At 39.6% G+C, this 15326-nt stretch overlaps 1 long non-coding RNA gene across 4 annotated transcripts in view; it reads right to left on the reverse strand.

Moving 5' to 3' along the window:
* LOC135942897 (uncharacterized) overlaps positions 1-15326 on the reverse strand; it is a 67171-nt gene that overhangs the window by 13051 nt on the left and 38794 nt on the right. For 3 of the 4 annotated variants that reach the window (XR_010575141.1, XR_010575139.1, XR_010575140.1), the window contains one exon: positions 5564-5634. This is a non-coding gene — a long non-coding RNA (uncharacterized LOC135942897). The remainder of the gene's footprint in view (positions 1-5563; positions 5635-15326) is intronic. The other variant, XR_010575142.1, reaches the window with a different exon arrangement.

A 15326-nucleotide genomic window follows, 5' to 3' on the forward strand; every position in this document is an offset into this window, starting at 1 on the left:
CAAGTTAAATATATAAAAATACTTATTTTTTTTTATGAATGCGTGTAACCTTAATTTTTAAATTACTTAAAATGAACAGCGTTTTAATCTCCTCTCCCCATTTGTTTCTTATATCGGAATTACTCTGCGGCTCCTTGCCAAATTATATTTTTTGTCCATCTGGTCGGTGCCGGAGATGAAGGGCGCGGCTGGTTGGCGATGAAAACCGCTGATTTTCGCGAGGCACACACGAAATTGATGTTTTGTGGTCGTCTCCTTTCCCAAAGAAGGACAAAAACGCATTCACTGATCCTTATTTATAAATCTCTCTCTCTCTCGTCGTAAAATAAATTCAGGTTTGCATATTTACACACACACACACACACAGAGAATGTTGTGTGCTGCGAGATGACACCTGGAGTCTGGAAATATATTGCACTCGTTTTGCTGCAAATGTGCCATCTGGGTTTTCTTTTGTTCCCCGCGACTGCGGCAAAAGTGCAGCGGACGTTTTTCATTTTGTAAAACAAGTCGTACGTGCATTGTCATGTTTCGCTGTTCCAACATTTAGCACGGAAATTAATGCTTTCAGCCGCACAAATCGGAATATGTTAAAGGAGTGACCGCCGCCGAGCCCATTTTTTCCATATTTTACCCGAACAATAAATTTAATAAGAAATGAGTCTGGGAACAAATGAGGAGAAAAAGAAGCTCGCCATTGATTCTTATTTATTGCGTTATCAATTTTACAGTCACATGATATGCACATAAATCATCGAGTGAATGCACAATTGTGAGCACAGAGCAATATTGAAGTGCATGCAAAATGTAAAAGAAATTGCTGCTCTTTGCTTTCTGCTTTTATTATTCATATCGACGGCGGACCAAGCGGCGGCAGCATGTGCACTCTATCACGACGCGCAGTAAATCAAAATTCACCATGAATAATGCCATGCATAATTGGTTCTCGAATCATCCGCTGGATTAAAGTGCAATTTCTTTTCTACAACTCTTGATCCACATCCCGAAAAAGTTTTATTAGATATAGAAAATTTGGAAGCCTGCACATCATCATACAAATAATGTTACCTCTCATACTCTATGTGTATATGTAAATAAATCTCTGTTTAAAACCGGTTATTTAGGATTGATTTAAACCATTTCGCAAGTCTGACGAATAATCATCAGTAGTAGATTAAAACAGAACTGCTTCGAGTGCATAAATCTATTAAAATAGAATCGCACAAAATGGAAACATTATTTGTTTTTGATGTACCTGTTTTAGTTTGAGTCGAGCGAGTCGAGAGGGAAATGTACAAAAGCTTGCCTGCCGGTGCTCGAGACTTTTTAATTGAAAGAAGCAGGCTCGACTTTTAATAAAAGATCAGTGAGTTCTACAACGCTTGCCTGCTTTTATTAATGTGATGCAAGCCGCGACTCCTCCTATGTACATTTCGGAGACCTGTTGCTGCTGCTGCTGATGTCGGCGAGCAAAAAACAAGTCACTTCCCCTTGCTTTATCTGAGCGCCTAAATGAATTAAACTTTCACGAGGCGGATTTTAATGCAAAAATTCGCGGGCCGGGTTCATTAATCTTGTCACCAGCAGCAACAAAAAGATTTTAAAAACAGTCCGCTGCTTGAATTAATTATTTTGGAGCAGCTTGCAGGAAGTGGGCCCTCTCGCAGCTTTACTTTTGACCAACATAAACAGCATTTTGTACACTGCGAAGAAGGTTATCGCAAAGGCAGCGTCGGTCCAATGATTAATTGCGCGGTTTCTGCTAGTCTCTCGTTAAAATATTTATCAATGAAAATTTTGTTATACGTTGTATCCAGGCATGTTCAAACAAAAAGCGTTTAACTGTGGTGCTTTAGGTTAGGTATGTGCAAGCACCCCATTAAAAGATCCATTTCACATGCGTAGAGCATACAGAGCGGTTGATCGATTGATCTTTTGCTAAGCTAGGAAAATATTAAGACCCACATGACTGGATCATTTATCATTTTTAAATGATACAATCTACTTCTATTTTTCAACGTATTAAACATCAGAGAGGCAAATTTAATATATACAGCAACACTGGAACCAATTCAACTAGAAAAAAATGTGTCAACTACATTCAATATGAATGTATCAAATAATAATTAATTAATATGTTTTAAAGAGGAAAAGAAAGTTAATTTATTTAAGCAACTAACAGAAAGAGAGAGAGAGAGAGAGTATTCAAGTTAAATCAAAAAATTAAATCTCTGCATTTCTTTTCCAATCAACAGGAGAGCAAACAAGATAAATTGCATTTTGTAATATATGATTGACGAATTTCTATTAAAGTTTCACCCGCCAGCAAAGGTAAAGATTCTGACAATTATTTTAATTGGATTTGATTTTCACGCCTGTAACATAGCCTGAAGATGATACAATTCATCATTTTTAGCGCGAGAAAAGGAACGGCAATCGTGCACTCGACTCGCGCTTTGCATAATCCGCCTGGCAAAAGGCTAAAAGTTATAGAGAGAGCCCTAGAGTTATTTGAAATGCTGGGCCAAAATGCAAACACACACACATATACACATGTGAATGAATTGAAAGTGCTGCCGGCTAAATCGTGTTCGCCGGCAATCTGTTTGCAGTCGGAAAAATTTGGACCATTATGTCAGGGTGTAACCTTCTGTGAAATAAATTCAGAGCTGCGCAGCGCGAGAGAAGGAACCGACCGCATGCATACCCGGTAGGGATTTTCGCGATGTGTGTAAAGTCAGTTGATTCACGATTTTCGTGCCTCGAGCAGCAGAAAGCACGTTTTGAACTGCGACCCTTCTGGGTTCAAGGTGATAAAAGCAGCGCTTACATCACATGTAAAAGTTATAAAAACGCCCAAGTTAACAAGAAATGTGTGTGCACTCTGCAGTCGGATCGTAAAATTACGCCCAGCACCGAAAAACTCTTTCTCACATTCGCGCGTGGTAAAAGTTTGGCCAGATATTTTGCACCGTAATTAACGCGACGGGGGGTATTTGCATTACTCGCGAAAAGCCAGCAGCAGTGCAATGATTCAGACGAAAAATATTACAACCAGCCGGACTATAAATAAAATTACCCTGTCACGCGGGCTTTTTGGGCAGCGCGCGGCTCACGTGAGTTTGCCGAGCAGCGCGATTATTAGAGCAAATGAACTAGCGTAATTTGAAAGGGGATTTCTTGCACTGATTAGTGGAGTGAACTGCCTCACGAAGTTTATTTATTGGGTTTTGAGGAAAAAATGGCAAGCAGAGCAATTAATTAGAAGACAAAATTTATAAATAGTTAAATTGCCATGAGCTACATAGTATAGGGCGTTACAGTTCTCAGCAGGGGTCAGATTTTTATTAAATATGGTGTTTATTTTTGCCTGAGAGAACCTGCAGCCAATCTGAAAATTTCTTATTGAAATTCCAATATAAGGAGGGCTGGAAGTTGGCCAGTTTTCAAGAATGTAAATAAATAAATAATACTTCATCATATGAATCAATTATTAATTGTAGATGCAAATTTTGTGACGAGTGTTGTTAAAAGTATCACATTTGAAAGTGCAGTGCCAGAAAAAGTATAAATATAAAGTTAAAAAACAAATTATTTTTTCAATTATTGGGTTGCGAAATACATACCAGAAAGAAATATTCAAATGATATCGATTTTTAAATTACAAATGAGGCTTCTTTGGTGTGCTGTGTACTTGTACTCGGCCAGCTGAGGCAATCAAAGTGTCGCTTGAGAACCGAAATCTCATTGAACTGAAATTTTATTCGCTGCCGTGTATGTTTGTATCGCAGAGAGCAGAAAACTCACAAACTTGGATTAGCGCGTTAAAAGACCGGCAGGCTGCGTACTGCAAGAGGAGTGTGCGCGCATTATCGCCCACTAAAAAGCGAGGACATGATGATAAACTGCACTTCTCGCGAGGACTGCTCACTTGAATAAATAAACGCATGCACCACCAATGGCTATTGCGCGATTGCTTAACAACATTTTCAGATGTAATGCCTCTCTCGCTGCGTGCGTTAATTTATGCTTTTGTATCGAATTACAAAGCGCTCTTAATGTGTGGTTCGAACACGTGAAGCCGAGTCCGACCATTGTGCACGTGAACTAATATTATGCACTCTTGCACCGCTGGACGCGCGGGCTTAGGCGTACGAGCATGGAGACCCCGCTGATCTTTAAATAATTGCGACCAGGACGTGGGAAATGTCCGATTGGCGAATGCATTTTTTATTTTCAGGAGGCTCCAACAATGATTTCTGCAAAATAGAAATCTTCTAATTCATTCCGCCTTGAGGAATTCATGCTTGTAACTATTAATTCAGAAAAGGCCGGGCACATTCTACAACAAAATTTGGCACAGGCGACATGAGTTGGCAATTATAGACTGACCACTTATCCTCACCAGGCTAATTTCTCGAAAATGTGCGCCACATCATCAATCTTTGTATCATATTTTCATCGACAAGCAGTTTGGAGCGGCATACGCGAAATTTGCATATAGCAATTAAGACCCCGCTGCTAAAATGAGGCGTCAATATGGTTCGCCCACTCGCGAAATTGCTTCTCTTCAGTCTTCACGCCTCACGCTCTTTATCCAGCCGGCAGCCGAAATAATCCGGCTGCCGGCGTCTCAAGATTAGCCAGACACCGAACATGCATGCACCACCTTCGCAGGCTGCTGACCTTGCAGACGGAAAAGAGAAGCCGTGCTCGCCATCACCGAGCAAATTTTTGAACAAACGGCACCTTTGCTCTCTCACAGCAGGAGAAAGTGGACAAGAGCGCGCGGCGCCGGCCATTCTCCGAATCCATCTTCCAGGCCACAGCCCTAGCGGCCATATACGCGGGAAACTTTTTGTTCAAAACCTGCCCGGCAGCAAGTCATAATTTCGATTTCATACAAACCATGATCGGAACGCTGCTTTTATTTCAGTAAAATTTTTCCCCTATAAAAAAATCTCTATGGTTGCTAATATAACGGAACATTTTTTCTTTTTGTTGTACATTTCTAAAAAAAACCGAAAGGACTTTTTAAATGCCCTGATTTCTGTTCATGATTTGTAAGCCAGTTCTTGGGCTTGTTTGTCCCAACAAACTGGATAGTGTGGATTTTCCCTTCAGTCATTATTTCGTGCATACTGTTATTACACCTTGTTTCCTCTCAAACTCTCGGCTGTGCTTCCTTATTGTTCATGGCATTAATGGCCCGGCGATTATTGCGGACATGTTTTTATTTGAGCAGTGCTATTTTTTATGCTCCCCCGCGTTTCTGATGACGCATCAGCATGACGTTAAAAAAGTTTCCTGCCTTTAATTTGTTTATCTTAAGCCCTAATGGTGAGCTGCCCACGTGCTTTGAATGCTTTTCTTTCTTTCATTCTGGTCTCCCTGTGCCTCGTTCATTAATTAGCCGCAGAAATCCGGCCGAGCTGCTCATTAATTTTCGAACATTTTGCAACTGAGCTACCATTTAGGTCCGCGGGCAAACCTGACTAGGTTGACACGCAATCATGGGCGAAACTTGGAGAGAGCACGGGTGGAAAACTGTTGATTTACTCACTAAAAGATCCCTGGATGCCTGCGACTCTATGAGCTGTAAAATCCACCGCTCCTATCTCCTTTTAAGCGCTACTGAAACATAAAGAGACACTTTAGATGGCTAATTAAGACATTCGGAACTAATATACTAATAAATAAAAGAATACAACGTTAATCAAAGTCAGTGAGGCTAAGCAGCTCTGATTTAGAGTGGGCATTAGATAATTTTTTTCACGCTTCAAAAGGTTCAACCAAGAAACTGATATAATATGTTAAATCAACTACACGAATTAAACAGCACTTTTACAATATAATTCTACGATTTTTTGATAAATTTTTTAAGAATTCTTAACAAATGTAACAAAATTAATTAACCTACGATAAACAACAATAATATACTAGATTTATCATGAAACATAAAGATGTCAAAAATATATCCAAGGTAAACAATAAATACAAATCATTAGTCGGTTGCAAACTTAAACTAGTCTTCAATCAACTAAAAGGTTTAAAAATATATTGGTACGCAGTGCAACGAAAATTTCACAATCTGATTACGTGATTTGTTGTTTAAAGAAAGGTAGCAGTGTGCTTGACCTTTTGTCCATTTAACCTATTCACAGGAGCGGTTTTAAATCTAGATTACGACAATGTGCGCGCACAATCAATCATTGACATGATTCGACTGCTTCAAAAGTTTCTTAAATGTTTTATCCTTTAAATTATAAAGGCCTATAGAAATAGAAACGAATTGATTTTTACTCCCGAGTCAATATTTCAATGAGATCGGACAGACATTCCCTGAATTATTTTTATCTTTAACCGCTGTGAAAAGCATTCTCACGTAGGCAAAATATAAAATACATTTCTTTTTGTTTGCTCGCAGACTGGCAGACAGACAGGCACACGATCGAGAATACATCCGCTTTGTTACAAATTTTAGATCAAGGATAGAAGAGCCACGATTTGATCCAGACATTGTTGTAAGTGAATTTGCCACCTGCTGCTGCTGCTGCCGCTGGTGCCTCTCTCGCGCTGCAACAAAAGCCTCAAAAGCTCCGTTTCGGCACGAGATGCTGCAGGCGCGGCGGGCGTTCCAATTTTAATATTGGCACGGATAACTTTTAAGGCCGTTTGAATTTTAAAAATAGCCCCGCACTTTATTGCACTCAAACACATTTTGCGGCGAATTCTATTTGTTTTGGCATACATACATCTGCGGAGAGCCGAGGTCGGGCTTCACCGCGGGAGCAATTATTTTGATTATATGAGCCTTTTACAGAAACGGGGACCGCATAAACAAACGTGCACTTGCGTGTAAAAAAGGCAATCCAGCTTGAGCCCGCACGTCTGGGAAATTACATCCTTGCCACATCTGAACGACGTCTACAATCTTTATTACATTGCGCCTCTCGCAGTCAGCTGGAAACACCGTTTTTTGCGCTATTTTTACTCTCGGCTGACTGAGAGTGAGTGTAACCTTGCACTTAAGATAATCCGCTGATTTTGCGCTTCGAGTATATGCAATTTTTTAGATTCGACAAAGGGATTTTTCAGGGCTGACAATGAGCATGGGTATTAAGCGTTTTTTTACGTTTTTTTGCATCTAGTTTCTCCCGCATTTTTAGTGCTCATAAAAAATTAAATTTAGCTTAAAAATGTCAAAAAGTTAGACACATGACCCATGAGTCAACAAAATCTAAAAACACGTTCTCTCTCTCCATGTAGGGAATTTGTTCATTATACAACCATGAGGTGCAAAAACCCCGCACGAAACTGGTAAATACCACAAAATACCACTGCACTGCAAGTTTGTGAAACTCTCAGGGAGATACCCAGCACTGGATTTTTTACTGTCCCCGAATCGCTGTGATAGTGATCGAGTTTTATGAGGGTGTGGGTTGCCCTTAAATACTTTTATTGGGCTGCAATTAATTTTGTTGGTGCAATATGAAAGCTTTGCGTTTATTACGGACAGCGTCCTTGGGCTTGAGACGAATTAAAATTATCGTTTTATTTGTCTCCGCATTACAAGAAACATATTTGTTTATTGTTTCTCTTGATTCGTGGTGCATTCCAGGGATATGATATTTCAGGAAGTGTTTTGCGAAGGTGCGAATAATCGCACTTAACTGTTCGGCATTTATGTGTTTATTACAGAGGAAATATTGCACAACTCTCGCTTTGAATTTATTAGCCAGCCCTTTGGCTGAAAGCGTCTTGACGGAATTAGAATGAACGGCTTCGGCGACAAACTCGATTATATTTATATGAAAAGACATAAACCTGTTGTCATCCAGTCTTGGAAATTAACTACAGTCAGTGCTTATCAAAATTGAAATTTATTGCATAATTCAGCGTTTAATACTCGTGAAAGAGGTAAAGCTGCAGTTCCCTCTCCCTCACTTAATTTCGTCTCTCTTTTCTAATCTCATTGTGTCGAGAATTATTCCAATAAATATGCGGCTCTTGTTCTCCATAATGTAGCAGTGAGAGAAACTGATCGAGGAGAGACGAACGCGCGAGCTGGAACGGAGCCAGGAGCTGCTGCAGCGCACAGCACTCTTGGCGCTTATTTCCATCACAATGCTGTGAAAATTTTATCATCCACACTCTTTTACAGCCCTCTTTCACCGGTGTGTAAACAAGCCTGTTCCAATACACGTATACTACCTCCGCGACAAGTGATAGATTAACAGGCTATTTATTTTATTTGCAATGACACATTAGGCAGCAGCCCTTGGATTCCAGAGGTTGAAGGTCCACTTTATGGAGCTGAAACCAATGTTCGTGCTGTACCGACGGCGCTTGATGCAAATTACTTTGGTTAGCCTGTAGCCAATTCGTTTTCAAACATTACGAGATTATTTGGATGAAAAAATATGACATTCGTAAATTAAATTGATTACTTTTTTATGGTGTGTGTTGGTTAAATTTAAAATTGGAATAATGCTCTACTTAGCTCTAGATAAAGTTGATCAAATTTAAACTGCTTTTCATTTAAATGCATTCTTCTTCACTACAATCTTGAACTTTTTCCTAATTATTATACAGTATTTGCCGTAGAAGAACTTAAAACCATGCAATTGATCAGGACATCTCTGTAGAAATATGGAAAAATAAAAAGCTTTTGCTACATGCTGAGGAAGCTGACCTTTACTTCTTCTGACAATATTAACTAATCGTTTTGTATTAATTTCATTATACTTTTTGAATGCATTTCTGTGATACTCTTTAACTGAACAAGTCCAAGGAACATTTTTTTAAAGAATTATTTTTCATAATTTTTCCATTCATTCATTTACCTCTGGTAGATTGACCTGAGAAGATCATCCAATATGTCGAAAGGGCTCACTTAAGTTTGTTTCCTTATTTGAAAACATAATCACTAATCTTATTTGCATTAATTTTCGGGAGGGGGGGGGGCTAAAGTTATATAACACGAGGGAAATACTCTTTAACACTGCTAAAGTTATAACAATATTTTAATCATTTTCTATTATGGTACCACTGTCCCAATGAAAGGTTTTTATACTGCTCAAAATTAACGCATTCTTATGAACAGACGAAAATTCCTGTTTTTATAAAAATCTAATTTTTACTCTAATGAGCTCGCTTAGTGGAGATTTTCACCGGCGATAATTGTAATTGCACGCTCACGAAGACAAAGCCACTTATCATACACACCTCTTCAGCGCAGCGTGCGCTACATTGCTAACGCTGTATTTTAACGAAGTATAAGAGTATGAATTATACTGGACACACGGCCGGCCAGACGGCGAGGGAGCAGAAAAAAAGAGTCGAGGAAAGAAAAGGAACGCGCGCGCCGCGTCTGCTGTTTGTGTTCGTTCGTTGTTCTCGCTCCGTGGAAATCGACGCGCGAGAAGAGGCGGTTTATTAATCAGATATCAAATTGCATGCATGTTCAGAGAGCGGCGCAGAATGCCTCCTTTTCCTGGCGTTATTATACCAAAGAAAGGATTATGCATTGTGCGCCGCGCGCATATGGCAAAATGAGGAGAGGTTGCGGTAGGTTGCGTCGTGTATTTAGCAGACATTAGCTGCAGCATCGTGTTGTGGTAGGTCAGATTGTTGTTGTTTCAGGGCAATTTTATACCTTTGGAAGTGCATAAAGCGTCTGTGTATGAAATGGCAGAGAGGAACAGCCGTGCAGTACTGCGCGCGCTGATGGGAAAATAAGATTATACAGAGAGCTCTTTTTTCATTGTGAAATACGAGAGCTGGAGAATATTCCATTAAAGTGGAAATTATGGAAGAAAATTTCTCAGCAAAGAGTTCAATATAAGTGGATGGATGTACACTCAAGATCAGAGGGCTGCATCAGGGTGTAACCTTGCGGCATACAGATGATATTCGTAAATTTTTTTGACCACAAATAATGCCATAACAAAAAACTTAAGTATTGCTTTTGAAGGAAAAGTAAGGTTTAAGTCTATATTGCATTAAACATGCAAAGTAATATATAAATAATTTATTTACTTAAATATAAGTTTCTGTATATTTCATAAGATAAATAAAACAATGTTAAAATGTAAAATTAAATTATTTTATAAGCAACATTTAAAAAAAAACAAGTTAATATAATTTTATTTTAAAAAAATTAGTAAAAAGTTTATATAATGTAGAAACAAATAACAAAAAGTTATACTAAAATCATATAGAAAATACACTTATAAAGTAATTAAACAAAACATTGATTCCTCGGCTTCCTCATTTGGAATGCAAACAGTAAGTCACAGGGCAAAGCGTGCGTGTGCTGCGATTTCGATTTGGCTGCAAGTGGCGGCGGTTGGTCGAATCGCCATGGGAGTGGATCGGCTCTGCCAATAGGCGAGTTAGGCCCATTAATAAAGGGTTAGACCCTAGAAGGAGGCGCGAGTGTCATATAAATATAAACACACGCGTGTTTGCATTTTTTGTGCTCGGAGAGAAAGTGCGGCGAGAGAGGCTGGGTCCTGCGCTGATCCTATCTCTCGTCGGCGTATGGCAGAGTGAATTTAATAATGCATAGCGGCGCATAAACGTTTATTTATTCATTCTGAAGCAACAGCGGCAAAAATTTCTATACGTGCTTATCGACGAGCTCCAGTCAACGACCACCCCACTCAGATCGCGCGTGCGGAATGACGACACACGCTTTGTGCTTTTATGTGATGTACCACACCTGATTCTCTCGAGTGGAGCACACCATTTAAAGCGTCAATAGTTTATTCAAGCTGCAATCCGCACAATCCCCCTCAGTTTTTGATATTTTTACTGTAGGTTGTAAATGAAAGCTAGAACTTGAACATTATGGTGAATACTAAATTTTGGAAGCTCTTTCATGAAAGTTTTAAGGCGGGAAAGAAGAATAAGAAATGCTGACTGGTTTAAAATACGCAGCCTAATTTGCTTGTTTCTCAGCCATTTTCAAGCCAAATTTGTGCTTGTCTTAAATACTTAAGTAATATGCTAGCAGGCAATTTTAAGATCTTTAAATTGTCATATGGATTTTAAGTTCTGCGCAAATTTACTAAGAATGGACAGGTAGAGCAATAATTTAAGAGGAAGAAATTTAATTATTTATTTTTCTCCAATAGACTTGCTTTACATCCTTAGTAAATCAGCGCAGAGCTTGATAACTAATCGAAAATTTAAATTTCCTAATCATGATTTAATTAACAAAAAGGGTTCAGCATTTCAGCCTGCACCTGCTTGGAAACCCATCATTGATGCGGTACCAATGTACGGAAAAACATGCACACAAAAAGTAAAGTTCCATCCTGGATAAATTGGGGCGTGAATTTTTAATGATATTTATTCACATTTCCCTTTGAGTGTTAATTAATTATGGCCGCCGCCGCAGAGCGAGCAGCGTGTAATTATCCGGCAGCCCGATACCGAGATTTAGAGCTTTTTATATAATCAAGGAGCAGCTAGCAGCCTCCCTGCGTTGCACTGGTATTTAGAAAATATATTTTATATGTGCGAGCGAGATTTCGATCTTATCTCCGCGCAACTCCGCCTGGCGCGTTGTGGATGAGAACGGGAAGCTGCGGCAACAGCTTCTGCTGGAAACTGCGTTTTTTACTATCATTCTGGAGGGTCTGATATGTTTGACGGATAAGCCTGGTAATTAGGCCTGATTTACAAGCATCATTGACCATCGCGGGTTGCGATTATGAAATGTATCACAATGTTGCAACACGCAGTCATTTAATTTCAATCCTCGATTTACAAATCTTCTAATTCATGTCCAGCTTGGCCTATTCCATAAAAAGCTCTCGTAATGGGTCTGCGACGGGTCAGGCGTAGCAGGTCCTTAAAGAAGCGTGATCTGTTTCTCCAACATTCAAAATGATAGGCTGGTGAAAATTATTCTTGTGGTCTGCTGATCATTTTCTTGTTCTGGATTGAGCAACACTTCTAAAGGACAAAGCAAACCTGGCTCAAAATAATTTAGTTCTTTGAATTTTGGATGTTTTGAAGAGTAATTAATTAAGTCAATCGCTTTTAAGCTACACAACATGATAACTGACAAAATTTCTTGAAATAATATTCTAGCTATAAAAATTGCTATGATATCTTAAAAGTTAGAAACCAACGACTTTAATTCATATTTAACGTTCAAATAAAATATGGATCTAATTGTTAAAATTCGGACAGCATATAAATTTGCAATAAATAATGACATAAATTCTACCTTTTTTATGTTTTCTGATTTAGGAAAATTTGTAACTCCCAAAATTTAAATATTATTGACACGTTTGAATAATTTTGGGCTACAAAACATTTGAATTGAACGTTTTTATAGAAGAAGGGCTAATTATAATTTTTATTTGTACCGATTTGTCAAACCCAAAAATAAAATTGAATTCTCTATTTCACCCACTAAATTAAACAACAGTTTTCAAGAGACTATTTTGGTCTATCATACCGACTAAACAAACTGACTCTCTCCCCAACTAACGACTAAAATGGTCAAGTTTATCAGAAAAACACTGCTCTTAAGTTTAACGAATGGTGCGTCAATATTTTAATGGATGGCTTATTCTTTTCCATTACGTCATCGTGGGATGGTCAAATTATTTAACTCACTTGCTCTACTTTATTGATTGCGTGCCAGCATAATAATGGCAAGATAAAAATATGCCGACTGAGAGAGAGATCTCTTAATTTTTTTCCGAGCAGCGCAGCAGCACTTTGAGAGTGCTCTGGTCGACCGACTCGGCGGCAGCAGCTCGGTCCAAATTACACGGTTCTGGCTCTTGAGAGTCAATTTTGCCGCCACCGCGTTACTGCTGCTGCTGCTTCGGGCCCAAGAGAAAGAATATGTATTTCCACACCTCTCTGCATTGCAAAAGCCAAGTTTGAATAATTGCCACACTTGTCGTTGCTCATTATCGGAGGTGTGTCTGGACGGACACTTCTGCCCGAGCCTGATTATCATTAAAAGCCGTCTATCACCTCGTCTTATCTGAATAAAAATGTGTAGTTTATTCATTGCCGCGGGGCCGACGGTCGCGAAACGGCGGCGGCAGCAGCAACGGCGAATGCAATTACAGTCGCACACTGCGTGCTTGTTCGATTCTTTTATTGTGCCCCTGCATTTTTTTATTTACACCTCATACCTGCCCGGCTGCCACTCACTCGCACTTGAGAATTATATAATAAACTCCTTTTAATGACATGCGGCCATGTGTGCATGATTATTGATGTCCTACATATTCGCAACATGCATTAAATGTGCAATAAAATCACCACTGCGCCGCGCCGGCCTGAAAATTTTGCGATCACGCCTGTTTTCCAGCGTCCGGTCGCATTTTCGACAACCTTCAGGTTTCAGCTAATTCTCCCACGAGGGCTGCACATTTTGAAAGTTGCGCGTGTTCGGCTGAGGCAAAGTCGCGATAAAATGGGATGTGCAATTACATCGTGAGTTTAGTACGTACGCCCTTCGCTTCGTGGGCGACGCAATGGATTTGAATTTAATCTTGCATATAAAAATCTAATAGATCAATCTGATAAAGAAATTGAGGTTTAATTTAAAATGCGTTTAGAAGGAAATTAATGAGCTGTAATTGAATCTGCGGTAAACCGAATGAGGTCAAAATATGAAAACGCATTATTCAAACTGACCCGTATACATTGCATGATTGCTGCAGACTCTCGCTTGGTTTCGTATTCTTGACCCGAAGGAGTTCAAATGCCAGGAGCATTTATTATAGTAGGTTTGCAATCTTTCATTCACTGAAGCCGCCACGCCGAGAAACTACTTAGACACCTCTAATGAGCAAAGCCGCTTGCTTTTAATTAATTCAGTTTGACTTTTGAACGCAGAATTCGATTAAAATTGATTTATTCGTGCCGTGTCTTATGCATTAACCCACAATATTTCAGTTTGGCCATATCAGATGTCCGTCTGCTATACTGAGCAGTCGAGAAGAACAAATCGTTGTGTTCGCCTCTCTCAATTTTCCTTTCAAGCAACGTGAACACATCATCAAGTCACAACCCAAAAGGGGTCCGTTTAATTTCAGTCCAATAAACCGAAATTTATGGATCCTGCCTGTCGCCTGTGCAGTAAAACTTGTATATTAATCCCTTTTAAGACCCCGCAATTTTGATTTAATGAAAAATAAGGTCACTAAAAATTCAGCATAATCAGTTGGTTCATTTTCTTGCGACCATCAACTTTCTTAATATGTATAAAACCAATTTACCGAGATTAATATTTTCGGCCAGGAAAATGCGAGCAGACTTTTACGACCTGATTCAGCAATAATTTACGTTTTACATCGCGCGGCGCAGAACGGACAAAGTCGTCTGTCGCCGTGGTGCTGATAAAACGGCGAGCTGCGTTCTCGAAAAAGCGGCCGAGAATTTATTGGCCCATTCTCAGCGCGCAAGACGCGGGCTTGATGTGGGCTGTAACTAATCTACCTCAATTGCGTACCACGCAGCCGGGTCATAGACCCGAAAAATCGAATTTCGGCAAACAAGCTGCCGCTGACCAGACGCTTAATTACCGAGCATAAATGCATTATAAGTAGGCGCCCTGTTCGTGAACTGAATAATTACATACATCAGGTGCTTCTGGAGATTGAGCCACAGTTCGCCAATGCATTAACGCAGGAGGGAAAATAATTACTTTTCGCAGCTTCGCTGAGTTGTCTTTCTTGCTCGAGATGAGAAAATCGGCCGCTCAGGTCGCCTGCACCATCGAGATGCAGAGCAACGACCTAACCCAAAGATTTTCGCCGTCTGGACCGGCCTTTTACAGCGATTCGAATTACATGCTGTAAGACCGGGGATTTTATTTTAATGAGCGCGCCGTGGTCATGATTCAGGTTGCGCTGCTCTCGGTCAATCGACAATTTACTGCCTGAAATTCGATTTTCAGGTACGCAGTAAAAATGGACATGCACAAGCGCAGCTGTTTCCCTCTACGGTCATACACTTGGATTGCGTACGACAGTGCATGATTTTTATCGCTGCCTTAGTCATGTGTAAGCCTGTGTAAGTGCAGTTTTGGTTTTTTCATTCAATTAGTGGAGTGCTGCTGACCAAAAGAAGAGCAAAAAAATGAGAGAGCTGGTTATGACAGGCTGTCAATATTACGGATTGATTAAGACCTCATTTAAATCTAAAGGCGGTGCGCTAATTAACGAATAAAAACTATACGCGTACTTCTGTAACACAATGTTATGTCACACTTCACGAATATCAGGGCACTTGTCAGGTTGTTTGATATTTTACAAATGAGATTATTTCAAGCCTGTTAA

This window comes from Cloeon dipterum, chromosome 4, assembly GCF_949628265.1.
Source record: "Cloeon dipterum chromosome 4, ieCloDipt1.1, whole genome shotgun sequence".
Taxonomy (NCBI): Eukaryota; Metazoa; Arthropoda; class Insecta; order Ephemeroptera; family Baetidae; genus Cloeon; species Cloeon dipterum.